This window comes from Gopherus flavomarginatus, chromosome 17, assembly GCF_025201925.1.
Source record: "Gopherus flavomarginatus isolate rGopFla2 chromosome 17, rGopFla2.mat.asm, whole genome shotgun sequence".
In the NCBI taxonomy this organism is placed as follows: Eukaryota; Metazoa; Chordata; order Testudines; family Testudinidae; genus Gopherus; species Gopherus flavomarginatus.
The window spans coordinates 23692970-23702116 of NC_066633.1; the positions used below are offsets into that span (position 1 = coordinate 23692970).

Below are 9147 nucleotides of genomic sequence, written 5' to 3' on the forward strand. Positions count from 1 at the left end.
GCGTCGCTGGGAAACCTGTTGCTTCGTTAGTTGGTTCCAGGCTGTGGGAAGCCCTTTGGTCTTTCCCATCTGGCTCAGCGTCCAGCACAAAGCTGGCGGGATCTCGTCCCTGAACTAGGCAGAGGTTTGCTGTACCTGTCACACTGCTTTCATACTCAGGGCTTCCTTTCACATGTGCAGGGAGAGCCTCTGGGGGCAAGCCGGGGAGAAGGATTATTCATCTGCAGAACTGACACCCAGATCGTCCCAGTTCACCCATTACAGAGACGGCACCAGCACTTGTTTCCACATTCACCCTCCCCCCACTTCCACTCCTGCTGAGCTTCGATGGCTCGGAGCCCAGATCCAAACCGAACTAGGGTTGGTTTGGAAAAACCAAATGGCATCTCCTGTGGTCCCGCACGGAGAGTGAACAGTAAGGAATGTAAGGTGAACAGCTGGGCAATCCCCTGTAAGCTGTTGGAGAGTGGCCTGGTCTCCAACGATGTGGTGGAAGCCCCATGGCTAGTGTCACTTACAGTGAGATCCAGCAAAGCCTGGCAGACTACACTGGAGGGGGCAAGCCTGCCTGATAAGAGGGCAGAATTACCTGTGAGCTCACAGGGTTTGCCCCAGCTCCAAAGCTCGTCTTCACCAGAACAATTACTTTGAGTGTCATTTCCGCGCCATGGCATCAGGGTGTGGCTGCTGCTATCTCCAGCTGAGCACCTCCTCTTTCAGTTTGTCAGGGACTCTAACCCAGATGGCAAAGTTCGTTGTCTGACCGCGAGAGAGACAGGCAACACCAGCAAGGTCCGATCAAAAGCTCTTTATTGACAAGTGCACGCATCAATAGAGAGCAGCTCGTCTCCAGAGAGAACCAGCCTGCTCTTTACATCTTAGTATAAGCCTATATAGACAGTTCCATCTCGTCATAAATTATTCACTGGAGCAACCCACCCCCTTCTTCTAACAACTAGAAACTAAACACCTTTAGTATACATGCATGCCTAAAGTTAGAAATGTAGGGGAGTTAAAAACAAACAAAGAACAAAACCAGGGAGTGAAAACAAGGAGGCTGGGAAACTAGGGCTCTTATCAGTTCTTCGAAGGAGCTGCCCTAACACAGCACATCTGGTACTATGCCAGGAATGCAGCTTCTCTCTTATCTTACTTTTTCCCAGCGCTTGTGAGACATGCTGCTGCTTCTCAGTGTTTTCCACTCAGGGATTACCCACAAACCTCTGTTAGCCTGACTTTGGTCAGATTGGCATACCTGGTTTTGTCTGCTATATCTTTATTCAGGCCTAACAATCCCCCCTTTGTCCCTAGAGGACCATAATGGGACTCTTGGGACACATATCCATTTAGCAATTGTACGGGAGAGGCAAGTAAACCATGACCCAAGGTCTGGGTGGAGGTCCTCAAAACTAAAAGTGTGATCAAGAGATACAGCATGGAAAACAACAGCAACATTCTTAATAGCTTGTAAATCCTTGTCAATTAAGCCAGAGTGATTAACAGAAAAGCAACATTTTTCCCCGATGCGAGCACAAGCCCCTCCCTAATTCAGCATTCATGGCATCTAGCACACGTCTATTTTGCAAAGTCACTTCTGCTACTTCATCAGTCTTTTGTTGCAACTTTTGGAAAGCGTCTATTAATGCATTAGCTGTTTTTTCAAGCTCTGCAGAAATATTTACAGCTGCTCTCTTGAGCTTAGCCACCCGCAATCCAGGAATGAGTGCACGGACAAAAGAGTGGAATCCTGTTTGTCTGACAACTAAGGGATTGGGGCACTGACTATAAATCAGTTAGGTATACCAAGTGGTCTAATTTCCCAGATGTTTCGGTGAATAATCCAGTCCCATGTGCATCCTCCCCATGGACCCGTCAGGATTCGGTATGTGGAAGCCCACACCCCCCGGTCCAAATGCTTGGAAGGAGCACTGTAAATGTTCACACTTCCACCCAGAAAGTCTTTAGTATATCTCCATGACCACAGATCAGACGGTACTCCTGATGTGTCTGTAAGGGCAGTGGGCCAAGTCTGGTACTCAAGATCACTCCGAATGGCCATCAGCTGGTCATTCAGGAAATCCTGAATCTCCAAACATACTAGATCCCACTGCAATGCCTTCCCAGCCTCAGTGATATTTAATACCATCTATCCTTGGTGTAGTACTATATTACATTTGTTATTTAACTATTTTCAGGTACTTTTAAAAGGCATTGCCATTAATAGCATAGGAGGGGGTTACATTATTAGTCACTGGAATGGTTTCAATACAGGTAAAATTTCCAGTGGCAGAACAAACTCTTCGGGTACTTGTTATTTAAAATGCAATTAGAGAGAGCAATACATGCTGAAGGATTTATCCAGAACACAGGGCACAGCCTGTAGAATAAACCCCAAAATCCAATCAATACCACATTCCCAAGCATGGGTCCCACAAATTTTTTTGTGCCAGTGTACAATTCTTTGTTTCTTCACCAGGGTCAGTTCTTAATGTCCTTTCTAGTCAGGAATTCCTGGACTTTGGCAATTTCAGTGGAGTGACTGTTCCTTCTTCTTTCCCAAAACAGTCGTGGTGCAGCGTCCTACAGGGGAGAGGTTACTAGCACATCACCCTGTAATGGTTTTGCTTTTTCTAGAAAAATTCAAAGGCACAATAGATCTGTCAGTGGACAAGGGAGAGGTTACTAGCACTTCACCTTGTACTTTTTCCTACTGTCCAGAAGGCTCAGTGGAGCTAGAAGGAGAAACAGGCTAATCATCAGTAGGAGAATTCTCCCGAGGTGGAGGGGTCTTTTTGCAGTGAGAATCTTGGGTCCAAGCAGTCATTTTTGGCACTTTACAGCGATGTTAGTATCAGCAGGGCTTATTAACGGCCTTTCCAGCATGGAGTCAAAGCAGTCTTTCGCTGATGGACCTCTACATCAATCCAGTTTCCTGGTTCCAAGTAGTGGCAGGGCTGCTAGGGTCTTTGGATAGCGCTTCTTTACCTGTGAGAAAAGAAACCTAACACATTTCATTAGTGCCTGGCAGTGTTTTTCAGATCTCATAGCTGTTTGGGCATATTCAAGCCCTCCTTTTCCTGGTTGTCAGCCAAGTCTTGACTGTGAATGGAGTCACTGTCCTATCTATAGCCTGAACTTGCTATTTTTTTCCAGTTAACTTATTCTGTTCTTTGTTCTTCTTACCTTCTTGGCTTCTTTTACCCTACAAAGGAAACTTCCACTTTTTACATATACACCTTTTTCCCAACCATGAACACATAAACATTGTCATTATACAGTACATTAGTCTTATTATTCAATATATGCCACACACACCCTTTTACTAAAATAACCTTATTACAGAGCTTTGGAGCAACAAGCCAGGACAAGCACACCCACTTTGAGGAGTTCACTCAATACAACCTCCAGTCCAATAGCTTCGCACTTTCCCCAGCCCTCTGGCTAGAAATCTGAGGTATCCAGAAGGATCCCATGTACAATATGGGGAGCGGGTTAACTTTTCATGTCTTTGCTTTCAAAGACTGTTGGTATGCAAATTTTAACAACAATTTTTGCAATTAACAATTTGGCCAATGAAGTTTCTTTTTCTTACTTAAGGAAATGCATTAGACTTCAGTATATCACATTCTCCTGATTTATCCAAACACTTTGTATTCCAAGTTGAACAAAACAAGTATCTGCATTTTAATTTAACCTTTTTGCCTGATTCCAAACCAGACTATCCCATAAAAACACTAAACACAACAATTCCGGCCACAAGACAAACACCACAAGACAGAACATAGAACACAAAACATAATTCCTATTGTGCCAGTAAATGCATGGTACGTTGAATGCTGTTCAGCTGGCATCAGTTTTCTCTGATTATCTGAAAGACAAAAAAACAGAGGTCTACCCCTTCTGGGCAGTCAATCATTGCGTAAAATAGACAAATACCCTTGCTGATTTCAGGAAAAACAGAGGAATTACCCCATATTTTATGTGTTTCATAGGCAGCCCAGGTTTCAGTGGCTCCTACCTTATCAGTTAGATAATTTGCATTAATACAGATGCTTTCTGGCTTGCTTTTTACTTTTAACTCCTGCTTTCAAACACTGAAAGAAAACATCACCACTTATAGTGCCCTTAGAGCCTAATAAAATTTCAATTACATAGCACTATATACATTCTTCAGCTAATTTAACTAAATTCTAAATGATTGCAATTAACAATTTCTTTGCCTCAATTTATTTACAAACATTTCAAAGACACCAAGAACTTTCCTCTTTAGCATTTTTACAAAGTTCAACTGCTGTTTCCTCCAGCAACTAGAGAGTTCACTTCTCACTCTCCCTTAAATCACTTGCTTGTCTCTCAACAGCCACTTTTATCAACTCAAATCACCATTTCAAGTATTGTCCTGGGTATTTGAAATCCCCATGCTTACACTTACTTACTCCTTCCTTCCACTACACCCTCAAAATTTTCCAACCTGTTTTCCAATCTCTCGGTCTGTTGCCTGCCCGCCTGGGCCCGATCCTGCTTTTCTCACTGAACCGTCCCTTCCATGGGCACCAACTTGTTCCACTACCAGTTTAGCTAGGAGGGTGGGCTTCTCAACTAGCCCCCACCCTTCCTTATGTTTTTTTCTTTCTTCTCCTCTCTCCCATTAAACATTCTAGTAGCAATGCTAACTACTTTAGACAAACTTTTCCCTTGTGTACCATTTGGATGCTCTTTAAATCTCTTCGCAATATCCTTTGCACATTGTGACATGAAAACCATTTTAACCATCTCCTTTTCATTATCAGTTTCAGGATTCAAATTCCCATGCTTTCTAACTTCACAAATCAGTCGAGCACAAAAGTCAGAGGAGTGCTTGTCTGGACGCTGAACACAAGCAGTCACCTTGCTCCAGTTGGGAGCAGCCTCCCCTGTGTCTCTAATACCATTCAAAACAGCTTTCAAAAATCCATCCAACTTTGTCTTTTGAGCTGGATTATTGGAATTCCAATTAGGGTCAGTAATTAGCCAAGGTGCATTCAAATGACCTGCAGATTTTTCTTTTACTTTTTGTCTTTCATCTTCTGTCATAAGAGTATCTAATAACTGACTTACATTTGCCCAAGTGGGCACATGAGTGAAAAAGATTGTGCAGAACATTCTTTCCACTGCCTCAGGATTGTCTCATAAGTGAGGCATAGTGCACTGCCAGTTAAACAAATCTGAAGTTGCAAACAGGGTATGGGTAAAAACCATCTCATGTTCCCCAGCAACCAGTGGAACTAGATAAGTTCTCAACGAGGCTTGTAATATCAGGGGTGTCTCAGAAACATTCTCCCTTATGGAGTTAAGTAACCTAGTGGGGGTCCACAAGGGCAAGGACGAGGGCTGCTGTCATATTGAGAGTGTTTGAGAAGCAGTTCCTGGCCAAGTCTGCAAAAGGCTGGCTGGAGGCTGCACAGAGGGGGTGAGGCTGCCTGATTCCTCTGAAGATGAGGGAACATCACTCTGAGCTCCCCCTTGATTCTCCTCTGTCCCTGAACTGTCCCTAACCTGCTTTTGAATCCTTGCACTCCACCAGACGGAAGAACAGGAACAAAATTGTCCTCCTCCCGGTGCGGCTCTGGGGCATATGGTGGGGGATTTTTTTACAAGAGCTCTCCATACAAACAGCTTCAAAAGCTACCCATCCCTCCATGGGTTTATAATTATACCATACAAACAAGTAATCCAATTGTCCCGGCCTAAGATCAACCAAAATATCCCTTAAGGAGTTCATTCTATCTGTGGAAAAGGTTTCACCCTCCGACCAGTCTCTAGTCGGGGACAATTGAAAGGTAAATGATGGCCATTGGATCCAACACAGATTTCTCCTCTTAAATTTAACTAGACCAGCGGTCTCAGAAATCTCTTTCCAATCTCTAAGTATCAGAGACAACAGGGTATCCCCCGGGCACTTACTGCCAACTTGTCCCATTTTAATGAAGGGACTCTAACTCCTCTTCATGAAGGGACTCTAACCTCTCTTCCCCAGGTCGAGGTAAAGGGACTTTAACCCCCACCTCCCCACGTCAAGCGCTCGCTTACCTCTCCAGGGACTCGAACACCTGGACTGGGACTCAAACCCAGGCTGGGACTCTAACCCAGACAACTTGGATCCTGCGCAAACCTGGACTGGGACTCTAACCCAGACCTAAGTTGTCAGGAATTCTAACCCCGACAACCTGGACCCTACTCAACGGGTAGGTGGACATTGCTGGATTTCTACGAGCTTCAGCTGGTTCACAGAACACACCTTATCGTCAACGCAGAGATCAGATCACCAGGCAAGTCTACTCTAAACCGGAGGATGAGCGCTGCGTTGCCTCAGGGTCCGATCCCTCGCCGGAGAGTCAGACGGGTCCCGGCGGAGTCACCAAAGATGTCAGGGACTCTAACCCAGATGGCAAAGTTCGTTGTCTGACCGCGAGAGAGACAGGCAACACCAGCAAGGTCCGATCAAAAGCTCTTTATTGACAAGTGCACGCATCAATAGAGAGCAGCTCGTCTCCAGAGAGAACCAGCCCGCTCTTTACATCTTAGTATAAGCCTATATAGACAGTTCCGTCGCGTCATAAATTATTCACTGGAGCAACCCACCCCCTTCTTCTAACAACTAGAAACTAGACACCTTTAGTATACATGCATGCCTAAAGTTAGAAATGTAGGGGAGTTAAAAACAAACAAAGAACAAAACCAGGGAGTGAAAACAAGGAGGCTGGGAAACTAGGGCTCTTATCAGTTCTTCGAAGGAGCTGCCCTAACACAGCACATCTGGTACTATGCCAGGAATGCAGCTTCTCTCTTATCTTACTTTTTCCCAGCGCTTGTGAGACATGCTGCTGCTTCTCAGTGTTTTCCACTCAGGGATTCCCACAAACCTCTGTTAGCCTGACTTTGGTCAGGTTGGCATACCTGGTTTTGTCTGCTATATCTTTATTCAGGCCTTTATATCTTTATTCAATTTGAATCAGGTGAATTCGTTCGGCTGGTTTGCGGGGACAAGCCCTGGCTCCTGGCTGTCACTGATCTCCTGGGATCTCGAGTCTGCAGCTCGAGGGCTTCATCTGAGAAAAGCAGGGTGGGAATTGAAAACCGTGGGGTTGCTGCAGATAATTCCCCAAGCTTTAATTTCTCAGCATGGCTGTCTTCGATGAAGCACTAGAACTGCCACTTTGACTGACAGGAAACAGCTGTGCCTGTATCCAACATACCACGGTGACACCCCCTCCCATGAGTGCTCTCCTTGGCCTGGCAGTGGCTATGGTCCCACTGTGCAATGCCCATCCATCTGCTGGCGAAAGGCACTGGCTTGACAGGCCTGGAGAGGGACCCTCAGGTCCTGAGACAAGGGCCCTGTGAACGGTAACAACCAGCTGCTGGTGAGGCAAAGGACAGAAGGATGGAGGAGAGCGTGGCCAGCGTGAAACCAGAACAGAGGCCTGCCATGAAAGCTCTGCTCTCTCTGCTGGAAGATGATTAGCGCACGGTCCAGCAAGCTGCTTGCTGAAAAGGACAAAGCCCATTTAATGTCACCCGGGCACACCTCCTGCTTTCTGGGCCTCTGGAGCTAGATCGCTACCCAGCACTCTTAAACTGATTCAACTGTATCCACACACACTGCTGCCACTCAGTCCCCAACACCCTGCCCTTGGGTATGGACCCCCACTGCATACCTCAGCTACCCCCTCACCCCAGACCCGCCCTCCCCTCCCCCTTCCCCTCCTTGGGGGGCTTTTCATAGAATCATGGAATCATAGACTTTAAGGTCAGAAGGGACCATTATGATCATCTAGTCTGACCTCCTGCACAACGCAGGCCACAGAATCTCACCCACCCACTCCTGTATCAAACCTGTGTCTGAGACACTGAAGTCCTCAAATCATGGTTTAAAGACTTCAAGGTGCAGAGAATCTTCTAGCAAGTGACCCGTGCCCCATGCTGCAGAGGAAAGCGAAACACTCCCAAGGCCTCTGACAATCTGCCCTGGAGGAAAATTCCTCTTTTGCTTAGTAGATTTGCAGCTTTCCTTTGTACAAATGAGATGATTCTTGTGGTTATAACCTAGATAAGGTGAACCACGTGCAAGGCCTGTCTGTGAGTGCACAGCACCTGTGCAATAGCTCTGGTGTCATCTGCCCTGTGCAGGGCCCTGGGGACCCTGGGATTCGTCAGCCATTGAGGTGGGGCTTATTCCAAAATGCCACAAAAAAGTTAACCTTTTTGCTACAGATTTTGCCACTCGGTGACAGCCAGGTGCCAAGGTTTTGTTTCCTGGCTCCCTACCCAGCCAGGACCTGCCTGCAGCTGCCTTTCTAGCTTTCACCACCCAGGGGTATTAAACAGGCTCACAATGCATATTCCTTGCCAGGGCTGGCTCCAGACGCCAGCAGAGCAAGCATGTGCCTGGGGTGGCACATGCTAAGGGGGCAGCATTCCATCTATTCTTGGGGCAGCACAAGCATTTTTGGGGGGATTTTGTTTATTTTTTTTGCTTGGGCCAGCAAAAATGGTAGAGCCGGCCCTGCTCCCTGCTCAGTCCCAAGGAGCCAGGAAGCAGGGGCTGGAGGGCCACAGCTAAAATTCACTGCCCAATACTTCATTAATGCAGCAATCAACTTGAGTGGCAGCACCTTGCACCCTGCCAGAGCATTAGTGCACCTCAACTTGACCCTCTGAAAAGCAGGAACTACCCACCAGGCATCCCCACTCCAGGTGACACTGCCCTCCCCACTCCCCCATCTCCATCCCCAGCCTCCCCCACCCATCACCATCCACAAGCCCTTTCGGTCCTATTGCCACCTCCAACCCCATCCCAAATCCACCCCGACCCCATGGGCTGGGAGTCAGGGCTTCTGGGTTCTATTCCCAGCTCTGGGAATGGGTGTAGGGGGACCCTGGGCTCCAGCCCTGCCTGTTACTGGCTCATGTGTGATGCTGGGCCAGTCACTTTCCCTCGCTGTGCCTCACTTTCCCAGCTGTGATGTGGGTAAGCATACCCACTCCTCTCTGGAAAACACTGTGGGGATCTAGATGAAAAGCCACCAGTGAGTCCTGAGAACAACTAGTGTGGGCTAGCTCCGCAGGCCACGCCTCAGCTGCAGTGCACAAGCCCAAGTCTTCACA

The 9147-nt window shown here is 47.0% G+C and overlaps 1 long non-coding RNA gene across 1 annotated transcript; it reads right to left on the reverse strand.

Annotated features, from left to right (window-relative positions):
* Nucleotides 1-793: 793 nt before the first annotated feature.
* On the reverse strand, nucleotides 794-6969 carry LOC127036083 (uncharacterized). Its single transcript, XR_007770003.1, has 2 exons — nucleotides 6903-6969; nucleotides 794-1221 (listed from the first exon to the last, which is right to left on the reverse strand). It is a non-coding gene; the product is annotated as an uncharacterized LOC127036083 (long non-coding RNA).
* Between the last annotated feature and the right edge of the window lie 2178 nt (nucleotides 6970-9147).